The sequence below is a fragment of the Gopherus flavomarginatus genome, chromosome 14 (assembly GCF_025201925.1).
Source record: "Gopherus flavomarginatus isolate rGopFla2 chromosome 14, rGopFla2.mat.asm, whole genome shotgun sequence".
In the NCBI taxonomy this organism is placed as follows: domain Eukaryota; kingdom Metazoa; phylum Chordata; order Testudines; family Testudinidae; genus Gopherus; species Gopherus flavomarginatus.
The window spans coordinates 16,818,834-16,838,297 of record NC_066630.1 but is presented as its reverse complement, the minus strand read 5'-3'; the positions used below and the strand labels follow the sequence as shown (position 1 = coordinate 16,838,297).

The 19,464-nt window shown below is 39.0% G+C and overlaps 1 protein-coding gene across 2 annotated transcripts in view; it reads left to right on the top strand.

The window, feature by feature from the left end:
- CDH11 (cadherin 11) overlaps positions 1-19,464 on the top strand; it is a 99,771-nt gene that overhangs the window by 35,583 nt on the left and 44,724 nt on the right. The window contains exon 2 of one of the 2 annotated variants that reach the window (XM_050923184.1): positions 13,633-13,763. The exons of the other annotated variant lie outside the window; for it this stretch is intronic. The gene's annotated coding sequence lies outside the window, so the exon portion shown is untranslated. The remainder of the gene's footprint in view (positions 1-13,632; positions 13,764-19,464) is intronic. 2 annotated transcript variants of the gene reach the window in all.

The following is a 19,464-nucleotide window of genomic DNA, read 5'->3' as shown; positions in this document are numbered from 1 at the left end:
TAGATAATTATTTTTAATGAAACTCCTTTGGTTTAGTGCTTTCACAGTTGAAGATAATGAGCTGTGGAACTACCAGTATCTCTGGTTCATTTGCAAAATAACAGTGGAGGCATGAAAGTAACCTTATTTATTTTACCAACAGTTTGCTGCCAGTCAAATTTAATGTTAAGTATGTGTGAACATTCTATCAATGGAAATGTGATTTAAAGTAGGGAAAAACCTAAGATATATTTAAGAATAAATATAAATTACTAAGGCCAGCAAGAACACATAAAAAGTAATAATTATTAATAAATAGTTTGGACTCACATAGTCCTATCATGGGAAGGTCTTAATATTCCTTTGGAAGTGTGAGTTAACTGAACCTCCCAGCCCCTTTATGAGGTACTGTAGCGAATTATTTTTATCCCTAAATTACAGATGAAAAAATGGAGACATACAGATTTGCCAAGGCCACACAGGAGTTCTAAGGCAGAATATTCTCCAATCTGTATGCCAATTACATTTTAAACAGAAGGAAAAAATACTAATGTATGGATTGCATCCAACTTTTATTTTTATTTCAGCTTTCTTGCAAATAGATATTTTCCTGCTCTCATTGGGGAGACAGTTTGCTGGGCAGCTGCCAAAAGGCATCTTTTTATTAGTTTGATCTTATCTTAACTTATTATTAGCCATAGGCTTGTCCCCAGGTACTGTTCTTCAAGTTACACAGCTATCCAGGCTGTCATTTTAACAACAGATTTTCTTTGTTGTAGCCCAAGTATGGTGGGTATTTAGAGAACATTCTGGGGATATGCAATTAGAAGGTTTAAAAGATAGTCCTGCTGCCAGGGAATGACTTGAAGATCAGCACAAATGAGGACTCAACTTCAGACTGTCCAATTCCTCTCACTTAAGTTTCTGAAATGCTATATTTTTTTTAATCATCTGCCTTTGCAGAATAAGTTCATAGTTGTCTTGAGGTTAGTGGCCTGTTACAGGGTTACCTATTAAAATTAATATATTTATTTAGGGTTGATATATTTCTTACTTAGGCAAAATTCCAGTTACCTTCAGCGGGAGTTTTGCTTAAGTGTGTAATGCACAGCTGGCTTAAGTGTGTAATGCACAGTTGGCTCCTTATATATACCAGGTGCTTGTTATGTTATTATTTCATTATATATATTTCTACTTCACCACCATTGTTTTGAACAACTCTCATAATACACTTACTCATAGTTTATAGTAATTGTAGCATTGAAAATTAAAGTCTAAATCGTATTTGGAGACATAATGACCAGCAGACAAATGTTAAATATTAATATAGTAGATATTTTGGTTAATTTTAGCTGTGAAATTCAGTGTTATGAGCATTTAATTACATTGTGCAACTCAAATGTAGATTATTATTATTATTATTTATGCCTTAGCTCTCAAGACTAGATAGGTAGGCATGTTATCAAATATTGGGGAAATAACTGCTCATAAGAAATATAAGTATATTGCAATGTCCAGGATCAAATATCTTCAACTGATGGAGATGGAAAATCATATCACCCCACTGTAACATTCCTGAAAATTTGGGTGCTGTATTAATTCTGGAGAAAATTGCACACTCTTATATAGTTAAAAACTCTTACTGCTTGCACATAGTTCAAAAATACTGTACTTATCCATTGATATATTGCCATATCTTTAATTTTAGTCCTGGAAATAGCAACCCTAATGTGTTATAGTGTTAAGAATGATTTTAGAGTATCAGCCAATCAACATTGTTCAATTTTGTAATAAGAAACATAGATTTTAAAGGAGATTATTGCTATTATCAATAATATTCTCTGTCCCACCTCTACAGTTTTATTAATTTATTTATCAACAAGATAAATATTGCATTACCTCCTCACTTCTGGGTTGGGGAGCCAACTTTCCCCTTTTGAGAACACACAGAGAGAAATTGATGTGGAGGAAAAGAGGAGAGAGAAAGAAGCTTAACGGTTACCTAAAAATAAGATTACTATGCAAATAAATGCCAAATATACTATGGTGTGGGCATGATAAACACAGAAATAAGTTTAACTTAAATTATAAAGAAGATTCTTTAAAATTAATGAAGAGTCACTTGGTTTGCAATAAGCTCCTGAATGAATCATGTATCTTTCTGTGATTACACAGATGTTCAGTTAGTTGAATCAGGCATATATGAATTCAGAAACATCAGATATCTGTAAAGATTTTAAACAATTCTTCTTTTCTTTATTAATAATAGAGTGAAGGTCAGAGGAAAAAGTACCTTAGACAAAAGAACCCCATCTTTTTGCGCACCTTGGACCAATTCTGAGCTAAAGGTCCTTTCTGTTATGTCAAATGTCCCAAACTTATACTTTTCTGAGTGTCTGTACCAGACCTGGAACCAGCAGGATGATTTTATGGGACATTATATAAATATTCATTTTTGAAAGGTCTGCTGAAGTTTATTTCTGTGGGAATTCTGCCATTGAGCACAACGGGAACAGATCAGGCCCTTAGATATACAGTGTAAGGAAAGGAAGAAAGGACAGAGATTAGAAGAGTGAAGAAACAAAATAAGTAACAGTGCTTGAAATTTGATGCTAAAATGTATGCTTTCATGTAGGTAGATGTTCGATTTTGAGGGAGATATGTCAGAAGCTCTGACTGTTTTATGGAAACTGAGCATGAAATCCTGGCTTCATTGAAGTCAACAGCAAAACTACAATATGATTTCATTGGGATTAGAATCTCATCCTGGTAGTGTATGGCTTCTACCATTGGAAAACCTGGATTAAGTGTGACTCAGTAGGGAAAGGGCTCCATGGGTTGAGAGTGCCATTGTGTGTTTTGTGCAATGATGATAATCAGTTGTGTGTGTTTTGTATATTTTATGTCAATTTTATTTACGCGATGGGAAAATATGCAAGAGAGGTTTGCCCCAGGTGATTTGAGGACTTTTTTCAGTTAGTCTAGTAGAAAATTCCATATAGAAAAGCTGGGTTTTAGTGCATACACTTAAAATCTTTCAGAATGCAGAGAATTACATCTGCTATAGCCACGAAAATTTAGTTTTTAGAAAAAAACCTAGAGAGGTTGGATTTATGGAAATAGATTTGATCTATGATATTTAATTTGGCAGAGCCTGAAATCTCTGAACCCACTTTCATTCTTGATACTTGAACAGGATTAGGCTGGAGCAGCACAGGTTTAATTAACATAGACTTCATTCTCAAAGGCCTATAGCCTGCCCATGTGCCTACATGACCCAGATGAGAGGTGGACAGATGAAGTCCTGCTGCAATGGGAAAGTAGTGAAGAGCTGGTGCAGGGGGCACAATCTCTGTACACCAGAGCTGTGATCTGAGGAGGATTCTTTTGATGTGCAGCTATTTTGTCCCCTGCTGGGCCCTATGGAACTACCCTGGTTTATTCCCATTACTTTGAACCGTGCAGAGGATTTGACCTTCAATACATACTAAGTATTGGTATTGTAAAAACCAATCATGGTCTACTATAGCCCTCTATGAAAATGTACCTAATACACTATCCAGTTTGTAATTTCAATCATGTATTTTTCTCATTCATTTCTCAATTAACTTAATTTTCATTGCTATTAACCAGTTTTCCCTATACCATGAGTTAAAGCAGCCAAATTATGGCTGCATTGTCCTTTGGTCTCCCCCCTCCCAATTTGCTCCCTCTTTTTTTTAATCTTCTGCTTTCCATTTCCCACTCCTCCTCCTTCTTGTCTATTCCCCTCCCTCTCTTGTTTCTGTTCCCTTGGCCTATGTTCTGGCCCACTTCCTCTTACTGTGGTGGCCAGGCGCTCCACTCAGCCATCTCATGGTGGGGGAAGAGCTGATGGGGCCTGGATCCCCCCTTAAGCCTAGTCCCAGGACAGTGTCCCCAGCTGTCCATCTTGGCCATGGTCCTGAACTCCCAGTGCAGGGCTGTTGTTTCTAGGCCCTCTGTAGTTGTATTTACAAGTTAATTAAAGTGCATGTACCTGATCTGCGCAACTTGGGATTGCCCGTATTTTTGCTTTGGGTGTTATGTTCCTTTGGCTCTGTTATCCCTTGTAAAGAAGAACTATAATGAAATCTCTGTATCCACTTTCATTCTTGATGCCTAAACAGGATTAGGCTGGAGCAGCACAGGTTTAATTAACATAGACTTCATTCTCAATGGTCTACGTAAAAGAATAAATGGACACAAGTCAGATATTAGGAATGGCAATGTACAAAAACCTGTAGGTGAACACGTCAACCTTCCTGGCCACACAATAGCAGATTTTAAGGTAGCCATCCGGCAGCAAAAAAAACTTCAGAACCAGACTTCAAAGAGAAACTGCAGAACTTCAGTTCATTTGCAAATTTGACATCATCAGCTCAGGATTAAACAAAGACTATGAATGGCTAGCCAACTACAAGAGCAGTTTCTCCTCCCTTGGTGTTCACACCTTAACTGCTAGAAGAGGGCCTTATCCTCTCTGGTTGAACTAACCTCGTTATCTCTAGGCTGATTCTGGACTGCATATTTATAGCTGCCTCTGGAAATTTCCACTAATGCGTCTGACTGAGTGGGAATTCACCCACGAAAGCTTATGCTCCAATATGTCTGTTAGTCTATAAGATGCCACAGGACTCTTTGTCGCTTTTTACAGATCCGGACTAACACAGCTATCCCTCTAATACTTGAATAATGAATTTGTATACGGCTGGGATTTGGAGCAAAAATTATTTTTCAATGCAAAAAACAAAAACAAATGTCAAGCTTTTACTTTTTCCTGGTGTTGATCTTTCTCTTTACTCCCAACTCCCATTTAAACTGTAGGAGAATAAGCAAAGTCTCCACTTCTAGGAACTATTTTATATTTATGCTGCATTGTTAATTGTCATTGTTCAGGTGGTGTAGTTATTTTATTAGGCTGGATGGGAGGAGAGGATATACAGAAATCTTCCTTTAAGTGTCATATAATTATTTTCTTTTCCTTTGTGATATTTATTCTTCTTTTGTTCAGTGTTTGCCCTATTATTTGTTTTGTTAAGTGCTTTGTGTTTGTGGGTATGATTTATGCTGCTGTCTGCATTCTGTCCTTCCATGTAATGTATTCTCTGTTTCATCAAAATATTAGGTATTGTATAAGTGTGTGGCATCATATAGAAACAGTTATCTTCAAGGCAGGGATGGGATGATTACCTGGTTGGCTTTCTTAGATTTTGTCCTTTCTTGTATATTATTTTGATTTTGTATTGTAACATTTTTAAAGATTATATTTCCCCTGCAAGGAGCATCTCTTGGGAGATGCTATGCACCCTCAGTTCTCACTGGACACACACAAAGTACTTAGCACATTGTAGGATTAGGCCCCTAATACCCATAAAAGTGATGGACTATTGTCACTTGATAATACTGGGGACAGTGTGGTCAGATGCTATGGATGATTATGTTAAGCCACCTCTCCTTTGGTCAGAAGCACCTTTTTTGTTTTAGTCAGAGGCGGCTCAGAGGTAGAGACTATCAACAGTCAAATTGTGCTGTGGGTTTGTGATGTCAAGGTGTGTGCACCAGGGACTAGGATGAAACCACCGAATATATTTCCATTTGTTCATTAACCCACTGAGCCACCTTCTTGTTAATTTTGTATTTCTATATAATTGACTAATTCATATTCGTATAGTAAATATGAACTAGTTGTTATAATCTGGGCATTTAATTTTAGCTTATTTATTTTTATAATGAAGTCTGGATTTTCAGAATTAGATAGACACATACAAGCACCAAAACTGTACACATTTGTGTTAATTGCAATATTTGTGTTCATTATATTGTGTACACATGAAATTCTGCAAATACTTTATTTTTCATTCTTTTGGCAATCTATTTGATCTTTGATTTCCTGATGGTATCTGGTTACTTCTTGAGAAGCCTGTTATTTTTAGAGAATAGTTTTGTTACTTGATCTGCTTGGCTTTTTTGCTTCAGATAATTTTACATAGTTTGTGGCATAAAAACCAGAGTAGGTACTTTACCATATTTATTTTTCTGTGTTATGTTGCACTTCACTTACCTGATGTTAAGATTAACATAATTTCATAGATGAAGTTATCTGTAGGATATATATTTCTGACCTGTATATACAATTCCTTTATTTTTACATTGTACCATCTCAGATGTTCATAAAAATCTGGGTTTAGATTTGGTGTATTTCAGCAGCCAGTAACACAAATCCGAGCTACAATATGCTTTTATCATGTATATTTTTTATAGGTGAAATGTTGCATGGCATATTTTTGCTCAGTTTTAGAAGCGACTCTGAGGTTAAGGATGTGTTTCACTTTTTTCTACTATTAAAATATATATATTACCTTCAGAGTTTCTCATATTGCATTTGTGTATGAGTATTCTACATTAAATAAATTACACACACACACACATATAGATATTCCAACTGCCAATCTTATGTCCTTTCTACAGGGGCTGCGAGTTTAAATCATTGTTATGTTCAGAATTTATAAGATATTCTGTTAAACCGTCCAAGCTTATCAGAATGTACAAGTCAAGTACTTTTATTCTGGTCACTTTTTTAAACATTCTATCTTTAACATTCTGGGTGAGCATCTGGAAATAGTTGTTGTATTTTTATAAACTAATAGCAGCTAGACAGAATGTCCAGACAAATAATTTGTTCAAGAAATGTTAACCTCTTTTGCCTTTGAATTTACTCTCATGGACTATTGTGATTACCTTGAATGCATTCAATAACCTGTTTTTATGTGATCAATATTTTTTAAAACTTTTTCATCATGAATCATTTATGCATATTAAAAATTCTCTTTCCGTGAGCATTTTCCTAGTAAAACTTCATTAATTAAATATTTGCAGATACCAAACACAGAAGAGGTGCAACTATCGCAGAAGAATTTTTAAAAAAAATGCAAATTAATATTTTTGTATAATTTATTTTGTTTTATTTACTTACTCATTTCTACTCTAAATATTCCACTATTTTGACCAGATTAATTTTAAATATAGTAAGAAACTGGTTAGCACCATTTCATTTGGAGGACTTGGTCACAGATTGGTATCCATCACTATCAGGACATTTTTTTTTCTGATATTTACTCTATATTTTCCTTTTCTTAATCCTTGCCCCCTTTTAGCATCATAAATAGTTTTCTCTGTCTGTCTTATAAACCAACAAACATTTACATACTCTTATGATTTTGTTAATTGCTAAGCTATAGGTATCATCTCTTAGCAAAGCTATAAGTACCTAGCTTTCAAAATCCTTCTGTGGAAGTCAGTCCATATAGCTCCTTGATCACAGTTGCTTCTCTGCTTTGAAATCCTTCCAGTTGACCAATATTTTTCTCTTCTGTTAGTAAATGTGGTATATGATAGGCATTTTTCTTGTAGTAAAAGATAGATAGGGTGCATGAATGGATACATAGATACATTAAGGAGAAGAGGGACTCACAGAAAGGAGCAAAAGAGATGGTGGTTGTTTTTTTTTAAAGACTCATATTTTACATGCTACTTGATTGTATTGGTTTATTCATTTCTGAAAACTTACCAAAGCTGTGAATATTTATTTAGTTCTGCTCCTAATAGTGTTTCTAATAGGGAATTATTTTGGTACAATGAAAGACATTTGTAAATGAAGCAGATAAACCCTTTGGCAGACAAGGAGTGTTTTGTTCAACACAAGAATTCTATTGTCCACTGCTTTAGTTGTCAAGTGCCTAGGGAACCCAGGATTTATGATGATGTTACAATGGCCCTTTCAGTGCAAAATCTAAGAAGCTGTGAGATTCCGTTCCTCTGCTTTTCAGACTCTCTAATCTTTTTATCATGCAAGCACAATGCAGGATTCAGCTGCTTCTTGGGCCACAGGACTGCCCATTTAACATCAGGCATTGTGAAATAATTACCATAGTGACAATGGATTTTTGCATCTAACCAGCAACACTTTCAAAATTTCTAGGGTTGTCACTTTGTATTACCCAACTGTTAAGACATGGCTTACTTTACAAAAAATAAAATAATCTTGTTAGGAGTTTTATTTAAAGTGCCACTATGTCAAATCCATTTGAAGCACAAGAACTGTTTGTTGGTTGTTTATTGCAGTTTTCTTGTAATTATAATTGGACTTTGAACACAATATTCTATAAATACAGCAGTTTTTTTCCAATGCATTAGTGGGCCTTTTTCTTTATTTATTTGGGATGGTTGGTTTTGTTTTTTTGTTTGATTTTTCCTATAAACTGCAGATCTTGAATATTCTGTTGGAAAACAATGTAGCAATGTATCAAAAATGTTTACAATGGAAAAAATAACAAATACAAATATATCAGGAAATATAGGTAATGCCTGCTGTATACATATAAATATTACTAAAATAAGCTATGCTCTGTGCTTTTTATACCGATGTTCTAGATGGGAACTCTACAGTTGCTTTCCATCATTTTGTCATGAAAAACATTGATCATAGCGTTTCTCATTCCTTCTCTGAGGTGAAAATGCAGATTTATTTGCTACGCAGAATGATCGGTATTAGTAAGAAATATTGATTTGAAACCCATGTACCCTGCATAAATGCTGTGTTACTGGTAATGGAGCTCTTGTTTGACAGTTAAACTATCTTGTATATAGGAGGGTTTTGAATCCCAACTCTATTCACCTCATATAAAATAAATACTAGGTTTTAGAAATTGATGACATGCAGGTGTGTAACTGTGTACCGAGATTGAAACCCATGCACTTCCAGCTCCATGGATACAGATCTTCCAAAATGCAAGATAACCTTACCTGGGCACTGCCTTGATCCTGTAAAGGCAGCCATGTACATTTTGAACCATATTAGCAAATTATCAAAATGGAATAATTTAGTCCCTTTCCAATGTTATTCCTTTTCTGTGCTTCATTTTTGTGTAATTTCAAACACAAATGCAAAGACAAGAAGTTTATTTGTAAAAAACCCATGTATTTAAAGAGTGTGATATGTACTTCACAGTAAACAGTTTGTCTACATAATGCATTTTCATGAATCAAGCTTTTAGCATATTAGTTATTGAATGACGCTCACTATGTAGCATCATCCATAGCTTACATTTCTTTTCTATCATATAATTATTTAGAGCTTTAGTGAATATTATTAATTAATTTAACTTATTCTGTTTGCAAAATATCCACGAGCAGATTGTGCTTTCCTAGGACTTATTCATAATTTGAATTTAGTTGGTGAACGTATTTTCCAATTTTTTAAATCTATAGATTAATCATAAATATCTGAAACTGTAAGTTGAGTTGGTTACCAAAGTTGTGATTGGCCATATGAGTTGCATGTTTTTATTTCTGTTCTCTGATGGGATTAGTGAGAAGCATTTCTGGTGTGAATATTTATGCAAGTGCAAAATTTGTTATCCATGAACACGTGCATGCAACTTAAATTAGCTCTAACATTTTTTTACCAGTAAAATTTTATTGCTGTACTGTGGTCGAAAAACACACACAAAAGGAGAATGCAAACATAACTGAAGGAAATTTATTTTAAAATCCCAATGAATATTCATAGTGTTTTTTACATTATTTACCCAGCTCTGATATTCAGAAACATGTTTGTAATCATATTAACACACATTATAGAGTAGTTTGTAATAATTTCCCTAAAAGTTTTCATTTAATTTTTGGGTACTTGGATAATGAAGATAGAATGCAATCTAGTCTGACTTCGTAGGAGTGTTCATTGGTAGCAGCCTAAGGGGCTGTTAAAGTATCTGGCATCAGAAGCATGAGCCTCAGTATAATTTCCTATCACCATCTAGCCATGAATCCAAATAGCTATGGTTTTTTTTTTATCCATTGGTAGCTCTATGTGACAACATCTTTTGAAAAGTATAACATCCTTAGGGCCTGATCCTATGAGCTGCTGACCATTCAGAGTTAAGGGCTCTCTGCATCTCCAGGGAAGTTCAGGGCCTCCCAGAGAGGGGGGCAAGTGGGACAATTTGCCCCAGACCCCCATGAGAATATAGTATTCTATAGTATTGCAACTTTTTTTTAATGGAAGAGGCCCCTAAAATTGCTTTGCTGAATCCTCTGGGCAGCCCTGGGGAAGTGTTGAACGCCTTGCAGAGCCGGGCCCTTGGCAGACTTGCATGGGCTCCATTAATAATCAAAAGGAACTCCCATGTACGTGCACTATATTTGAAATACTCATTCAAGTACAATAGTGGCAAAACTCTTACTGGTTGCGAATGCATTCTGGCTACTCAATGGATGGAATACAATTACCCACAACCTGGGATGTGGTGTGCCTGGTCTTTGCTGCATATTCTGGGCTTAAAACCAGAATAGCGAGGCACAAAGACTTCCTTCATTATAGCGGGAACCTGCTGCCTTCTCCCCACTCCCCCATCTGCTTCCATACTGCTGGCACAGAAGGCTAAACTCCATGGATCCCTGACTGCCCTATCACCACCTTGGGCCATTAGCAGCTAGTGTAATTTAGAGCAACATTTAGGCATCTTTGAGGTACTTCAGGAGACTGGCCCAGCATTTAGCCAGCAAGGTCTGGAGAGCACAGAGGCCATCTTCCTCATCAGTGCTCATAATCCTAGGGTAAAATGCAGCTCCTGAACCAATGTGTTAATTTCACCACAAATATAAAATATTCACAAGAAAAACAGCATGTGAGCAATTCATTTCATTTAGTTTTAATGCTGAGTCCTCTGCACAAAATATTTAAATTGCTTTACAAAAAAGAGAAACATCTATTAATGGATCAGAATTATATTACACTTATTCTGTTATTTAAATGTTTAGCAAACTGAAGACTGTAAAGACAAGGAAAGAAAAGGTTTGAACCATAGAAGCAGAAAATTGTATTCTTGTAGAAATGGGAACTTAGTTTTCTTCTGAGTAATTCAGCTTGTTGGGGACACACATTATATCTGTGCTATCCCATTGATTACAGTCAGGTTGCACTAGTATAACAGAGTTATTATCTCACACTGAAATACTTAATAATTATTACCAACTGCATAACAGAAGCTTTGAGAATATAAGATGCAGCACCCTTTGATCATCTCTTAGTAATAGTCACTGGGTAATGGAGTAATAATCATGTGCTCATTCTCTGTAATGTGGGTGTTTTATCTAACTCCTGTTTAAAAGGCCCTAGCATAATAGGAACATGATGATGATGAAGCAACCAACCTATCTGTGTGGTTGGACATTGATATGTGTTTGGAGTCCCACTGACTTCAATGGGATTCTGCATGAGTGTAAGGAAGCCCTGGTTGGATCCCTTTAGTACTAGTTTAATATTTAATAATTGTAAAGTGCTATTATGAGACTTTGATAATTTTAATGTAGATTTTACTGAAAGAGGTAAACAAGATATTTAAAACAAATCAAAACAGGTTTAGAATTTTATGGTATTTTATTGAAAACTTGAGGAAGATACCTCTGCTATTCTCTCCTGTTCCAGGCAGATGGTAAGTAGCATACTGCAGATATCAATCAACAGGTGTATACACACAGCCATAAATATCTAGAATACTGCTGAATCAGACTGTAGATGCTTGCTGGATAAAAAGGAAGCATTCATATTCTGTTGAGGGAAGATTCTATTGAGGGACGTTGAGGTAATCCTTGGACAAGTAGCTCTCCATTGCAAACTAATGTAGTCATCCTCCGTCACCTTGGTTAGCTTCATCATTTGATGTAGGTGAAAGATATGGAGCCTAATCTGAGAAATTTTCCAGAGTGCATACAAATTAAGGACCATAACAATGACTGCATTTAATATTAAAATGTGTCTCCTTCAACATAAACACCACAAGGCAATTCCAGCTGGCTGCTCGAAAGGTGACCTACAGATATATTTCAGGAACACAAATCCCAATTTTAATTCTGTTTATTGAAACCAGGTTAATAGGCCCAAAAGCCCAGTCCAATTGTGCATTGGACTTTAGAATGAATGGGTGAAACCTCTGAGTTTAGAGATGGACACCATAAGCTGCGCTCACTGAATTCAAGAGGTGCATTTTAACTCTCCAAGGAATAGAAGAAATGTCAGGAAAAAACTGTATGTGATGAGTGCCCTTAGGAGAAGGCTGATCCATCACCTTCCAAGAGAAAAAAAAGGGCAAACATTGTGAAATCCTTCAATTATTCAACTAAAAAGCCTGAGGAGCTCTTTTAGGTGCCTGAGACTGTATGTGTCTGTTGTGAATAAATTTTATAGCACCTTTAGAATGGCTTAGGTCTGTACACTCCTGTTTTAGTTTTGGTTTTGGTTTTTAGTTCCCAGCTACTTTTATTTCCCCTATTTAGTTATTAAGTGTTAGAACAGGAATACTCGTGCCTTCCTTCACCTTGTGATTACTTGTTCCTTATAAATGTAAACTGTAAAGTGGGAAGGCAAGTAGCTGAAAATAACTGATTTTAAATACCAGGCTATGCTTCCATCTATATGTATATGTGTGTGTGTATATAGGCTTGAAAAGATTAATTTTTTATCAGTAAATTTTGGTAAACATAAATTTCAAACTACACACACATAAACCAGCAAAAAAGTATTTCCTTCAATAATAATCAGAATATAAAGATAGACAAAGAAGGAAGAATGCAGCTTGAGAACTTAGTTTGATTTAAGGATATTTATATATTTATATATATTGATGTGATATTTATGATTTGTTTTTTAACTTTTTGAATCTCAATGTCTGCTGTCATTACATAATTAAGGTCTTACCCTCCCATAATTTCCTTCAACTGTGAAAATTTAAATAAATAAAAATAGAAAAAATGCTTAAAAATAAACGTCAAAATAGTCTGTCAAATTTATTCAAAAAAAGTGGAATTCTGACAAGCCTAAGTATATAGCAGCAACAAGAAGATAACCTGTAGGCTTGGAAATTTAGTAGAAACAAAATACACATTTTGCAATGTACACATTATAAAATAATGTGGTTTATAGTCCTGAAAATAAAGTTAATTTTCTTGTTGTATGAAGGAACCTCCCAGGACCACCGACCCAAGGAAAGAAGTGCTTCATAAACCTGAAAAATAGGAGAGCCACCCTCTGCCAATTTTCACATTCCCAATACAACTGTAGCTCTTGTCATGGACATATAGTTCTACTACTCTAGAGACAGTTTCCTCTTTTCCTTATTCTGTCACAATTCTAAACTATCTGATTTGTAATGTGCCTTAGAGCACTTAGAGATGCTGGAAGCACATCTTGTTGGCTGATGATACCTGACATGTGACTGTAGCTGGGTTATTGCTTTTTTCCCCCATACAAGTGTCTCACTCTGGATAATGTTTCCAGAGCATATTTTCTTTCATGAGATTATATTTGTCTAGGAGGTAAAGAGAAAGATGTGAAGGGATATTGACATGGCCTTCAGCACTTTAATTATGGGAACATTCTTCCAATAATGGGACTATATGGGTAAAAGTTACTTGTAAATTCTATCCTGGTCTATAGATATTCTTCTGTCTCCAAAATCCCACTGAGCTGTTGGGGTAACATAAAGTTAGCGTTTGTTGTTTGCTTGTTTGTTTTCCCCCTGTTATTGTGACTGTAATGTTGCTTTTGATTTCAAATGAACTTTTCATTCTTTGCAGCAAGAGCTGAAATATTGGATAAGTGGCAGCAGAAAACTTTAATCTGCATTGTCAACACAGACTCATTAAGTGGCCATTCAAATGGGTGGAATATGTTACATAAATTGGCAACAAGTTTCCAGTGGGTGAAGGTGAGTAAGACCTCTGACTTCATGAGCTTATAATTGACAATTTAGGGATATGTTGCTCTCTTTTTGTTGCTCCATATATACACTGTGGCATGTCAACAATTAATAACCTCTTGTTTAAGCCAATTTGTTTCCAGATTTTCTCAAAGTTTTCATAGGGTGGGTCCACCGGTCTTCAGTGCCACTCAGAGAGCTGGTGCCTTACGACACTGAGCATCTTCCTGTGATTATCCTGTAACACACTGTTTGACAAGCTGCACTATTCAGATCATGCTCATTCATGTTTATAACATCATAGCTCTTCTTAAGGACACACAAAAAGGAATTTAGCATTGACGGGGTTGGGGTGATGGTAAGCTGTAGTCAGGAATTTTCCAAAACAATGAGAGTAATCATATTACATTAATCCAAAAATGGGCTCTGTGTTGCTGTATTTCTAAGTTTGCATTGATGAGCAACTTTTGTATTTATTTTTCACCTGTACCATTTCATGTAATGTCACTAATCTTGTAACAGCCATTCATACTTGTGCTGCAAAAGGTTTTGTTCTTCTTCGAGTGCTTGCTCATATCCATTCCAGTTAGGTGTGCGTGCACCACGTGCAAGCTCGTCGAAGACTTTTTACCCTAGCAACACTCGGTGGGCCAGCAGGTCGCCCCCTGGAGTGGCGCCGGCATGGCGCCTGATATATACCCCTGCTGGCCCGCCCGCTCCTCAGTTCCTTCTTACCGCCCGTGTCGGTCGTTGGAACTGTGGAGCACGCCTAGCCGTTCTCCACCTCCCTAGCTTTTCACTCTTCTGTAGTCTAGTGCATATAGTTCAGTTATTATAGTGTTAGTTGTAGTTATAAAGTTAAGTAAGTATAGTTGTAAATAGTTATACTGAGGATCGGGGGTTCGCCCCTTTTTCCTCCCCGCGGTGCCGGGGCCCATGCCCGGTTCACCCGGCTTTAAGCCTTGTGCGGCCTGTCATCGGCCGATGCCAACACGAGACCCGCACAACTCCTGTCTGAGGTGCCTAGGCGAGTCCCACCTTGTGGAGGGCTCCCTGTCGGACGCGTTTCTCATACCGTGGACGGGTCGCCTTTGCTACGCCTTCCCACCCTTCCCTCTCGTCCATCGAGTCCTGATCAAGGTCCGGAGAGACAAGGCCCGCCTCATCCTGATCGCTCCGGCGTGGCCGTGGCAGCCTTGGTACACCGTGCTGCTCGATCTGTCCCTGGCGAATCCAATTGCCCTACCTCTTTGGCCGGACCTGATCACGCAGGACTTCGGCAGGATGCGCCATCCGGATCTACAGTCCCTCCATCTGTCTGCATGGCTCCTGGCTGGTTAAGCCAATCCGAGTTGCGCTGTTCCGATGCAGTACAACAAGTGTTGTTGGGCAGCAGGAAGCCTTCCACGCGTTCAACCTACCTAGTGAAATGGAAACGCTTCTGCTGCTGGTGCAGTCAGCACAGCCACGATCCACTCGCCGTACTAGTCCCCACCATCTTGGACTACGTGTGGTCTCTCAAGCAGCAGGGCTTGGCGATCTCCTCTCTACGCGTCCACCTCGCGGCTATATCCACCTTCCACCCAGGCGAGGCTGGCAAGTCCGTCTTTTCTCACCCAATGGTGTCAAGATTTATCAAGGGCCTGGAGCGGCTCTACCCTCAGGTCAAACGGCCTACCCCTACTTGGGACCTGAACCTGGCTCTAACCAGGCTCATGGCGCCCCCCTTCGAGCCCTTAGCCACATGCTCGCTGCTGTACCTATCCTGGAAGGTGGCCTTCCTAGTCACTATTACGTCGGCCCGGCGAGTCTCGGAGCTTCGGGCTCTGACCGTGGACCCTCCGTACACGGTGTTCCATAAGGACAAGGTACAGCTGCGACCGCACCCGGCGTTCCTCCCTAAGGTCGTTTCCGCCTTCCATATTAACCAAGACGTCTTCCTGCCAGTCTTTTACCCAAAGCCGCATTCATCCCGAAGAGAGCAACAGCTCCACTCCTTGGACGTCCGAAGAGCTCTCGCGTTCTACACTGAGAGAACAAAACCCTTCCGGCGTTCACCACAATTGTTTGTGGCAGTAGCAGAACGCATGAGAGGCATGGCAATCTCCTCCCAGCGTATCGCATCCTGGGTCACGTCCTGCATCAGGACATGTTACGACTTGGCCAGTGTGTCAACGGGACGGGACCCCTGACCGCCCATTCTACCAGGGCTCAGGCTTCCTCGGCCACGTTTTTGGCTCATGTCCCCATACAGGAAATCTGCCGTGCGGCCACATGGTCTTCTGTGCATACCTTCGCATCACACTATGCGCTGGTACAGCAAGCTAGAGACGATGCCGCTTTTGGCGCAGCGGTTTTGCAGTCCGCAACATCTCACTCCGACCCCACCGCCTAGGTAAGGCTTGGGAATCACCTAACTGGAATGGATGTGAGCAAGCACTCGAAGAAGAAAAGATGGTTACTCACCTTTGTAACTGTTGTTCTTCGAGATGTGTTGCTCATATCCATTCCACACCCGCCCTCCTTCCCCACTGTCGGAGTAGCCGGCAAGAAGGAACTGAGGAGCGGGCGGGCCAGCAGGGTATATACCAGGCGCCATGCCGGCGCCACTCCAGGGGGCGACCTGCTGGCCCACAGAGTGTTGCTAGGGTAAAAAGTCTCCGACGAGCATGCACGCGGCGCGCGCACACCTAACTGGAATGGATATGAGCAACACATCTCGAAGAACAACAGTTACAAAGGTGAGTAACCGTCTTTTGTTCACTGTGAGGCTTAACTGAAAAATGCTGCTGAAAATGTGGAGACAGGGTGATAGGGTAAACCTCAGACTTCAAAAAATTGTTCTGTTATTCTTCCACCATAATTTTATTATCAGCCTTTAACCTCTCACATTCTGTGCTTTTCTGATCTACCGATGAAACAAGGGATTCCTCAGAGGTGAGAATTCTTAGACAGAAATATCCATTATCTTCTGTAATGGATCAGTTATCAAATCTGTGATAAATAACGGATAAGTAGTGTCACTTATAGCAGCATCAGATGTAAGATCCCTTTTGAATTGTGATGTTTATAAAAGTCTACAAGACTGTGATATTAAAACTCTGAAGCTATCTGATTAATTTACATATTTTTATATTCAGTACACTAAAGTCCTGCTTGACAGATACTTCATTTATGTGGAAATGTCCTTGAATGATGATGATCTAATTTCTGGCAGCCAAATGGGCAAAACACTACAATATCCTTATGAACAGCTACATAGATATGCATGTCCAACATTTGCTGAGTCATTAAGGTGTAGACTGCAGCAATTAGTATCAAGTTGCAATAGAATGGTTTCGACTGATAAACTGACACCACTCCACTTAATTTCTTTAGGAAATCTATAGGCCTCTTCATTCTCAAACTAGGAAGAAGCTATTCTATATATTTGTCTAACGCGCTTCTTATTTTCTTATTCATTAAAACTCAATGGCCAAATGTTGCCATCCAGACTCAGTACTTAGTCAGGCAAAATTCTCAGTGAAGTTAGAGTTTAGCCTGAGTAAGGGCTGCATGATTTGCATGCATGCAAAAACCACCCCCACCAAACAAATAAAACCCCTAACCTTGTCTTAATTGTGGGCCCGAATCTTCTCCCCTGCTCATCAGTGGGAGGTAGGCCAGTGATTTAGTGGGAAGGCAGATTGGGCTCTCTATGCACATTTATGCCAGTAGCTTAACTTTAGTGTTCACATTACTGAGGTTCTGAATAAAGTCTATTCTGCTTTCTTTTCAGTTTGGCACCGCTTCTCATTTCTCGCTTCTTAGACTAGTCTAGGCCTACTCCTGCTCTTTTCATTCTTGGCTCAGAGCTACACTCACAAGCAGATTTTATTTTAATGACAGTCTTGGATGGGGACAAAACGCCAACCACGTGTGCTTGGGAAAAGTACAGAAGAAACTTAGAACTGTTAATGTGGGGCCCAAATCTAAATTAACTCAAATTAAGCAATATCTTACACTGAAAGCTGCCCCATTGGTTTCGCTAAGTGCTTTTCCATTTCAGAGTTAGGGGAAGTTAGAGATGTAATCATTTATGAAAGACTTCCTGCACCGTGATTTTAGGATGTCCACTGTAAGGTATTTGCATTGTCTCTCTGTAAAGGGAGCTGCAAAGAGAATGAAAAAAACACAGTTTTTGTTGATTGTCATGTAAACCCCTGTGTCCAGATAGTTCTTAAATTCTCTGTTTCATTTTGGAGGATTTTTTTCTTAAATAATTTCACTCCTGCTGCTTCTATTCAGAAATGCAATATCTAAATCAGTGTTTCCCAAACTTGGGACGCCGCTTGTGCAGGGAAAGCCCCTGGTGGGCTGTGCCTGTTTCTTTATCTGCCGCGTTCGCAGGTTTGGCCGATCGCAGCTCACAGTGGCTGCCATTCGCCGCCGCAGGCCAATGAATGCAGTGGCCAGTACGTCCCCCGGCCCGTGCAGCTACCAGCAGCTCCCATTGGCCTGAAGCAGCAAACCGCGGCCAGTGGGAGCCGTGATCAGCCGGACCTGCGAATGCGGCAGGTAAACAAACTGGACTGGCCCGCCAGGGGCTTTCTTTGTTCAAGCGGTGACCCCAGTTTGGGAAACACTGATCTAAATCATCAACAGTAACCAAGGTAAAATATGCATGTACAATTATGATTATTGAAACAAAGCAGCAAACTGGAGCTGTAATCAGCGTAGTCAGATAATACAAACCTGGCCCACTCTGCCTGGGGACTGGCTTTCCTCTTCTGCTCTGCAAATCAGTTAGGGTGACCACCTTTTAAAAATGCAAAATTGAGACACATGCAGGAGCCTGCCCCTTCCATGGCCCTGCTCCTCCTCTTCCCCCTGAGGCCCAGCCCCCTAGGCAGACCAGAAACCAGAGCCAAGTAGTGATAAGAGCTGCCCAGGGAGCAGCATATTCCAAACACCATGCAAAAATGAACTAATTAATCTTCACAACTCCATTGTGAGGTTGGGGGGTCTCATTAGGTTTATGTCATCATTTTATATACTACGGAATCCCACTTATCCAATCTAATTGGGACTGGGGACAGATTGGACACTCAAAAATTCGGATAGTCCGGAGGATGGGAAAGTGTGATGCTGCAATGCTGTCTAGTGGCCACAGGCGAGATCACCTGCTTTTGGACCTGTGTACACTGGTTCTTCGGTTAATACACAGAGCCAGATAATGGAGCGTTGGATAAATGGGATTCTACTGTGTGTCTATATCTTGTACCAAATTTTCTGAATTCTTAGGGCAGTTTTGTGTCAGCCTTCCATCAGAAAGCTGCCCTAAAGCCATCATACGTGACACTGGAGTATTTTTCCAGTATAGTGGACTCCTCTGCACGTATTGAGAAACTGCAGGATCTTCTGTGCCACATTCATTATGGTTATGCACGTATCTTGTGTTTTGTAAATCTGTGTGTAATTTAGATGCATCTTCCAAAATCCTGACTAGTTGCCATTGGTGTTGCTTGGTTTGGTTCTATTGGCTATAGATTTTCCTGTTCATTTTTGCATGTCATTTATTGGAATTATGCACTCACATTTCAAGGGGAGAGGGCAATAGATACACTTGAAATGTTCCTTTCCTTTTGAAGGGAAGATTAAATTAGTTTGAGAATCATTTCCTGAAATTAAAGACCCTAATCTGTGCTCACTGAATTCACTGGGATTGTTT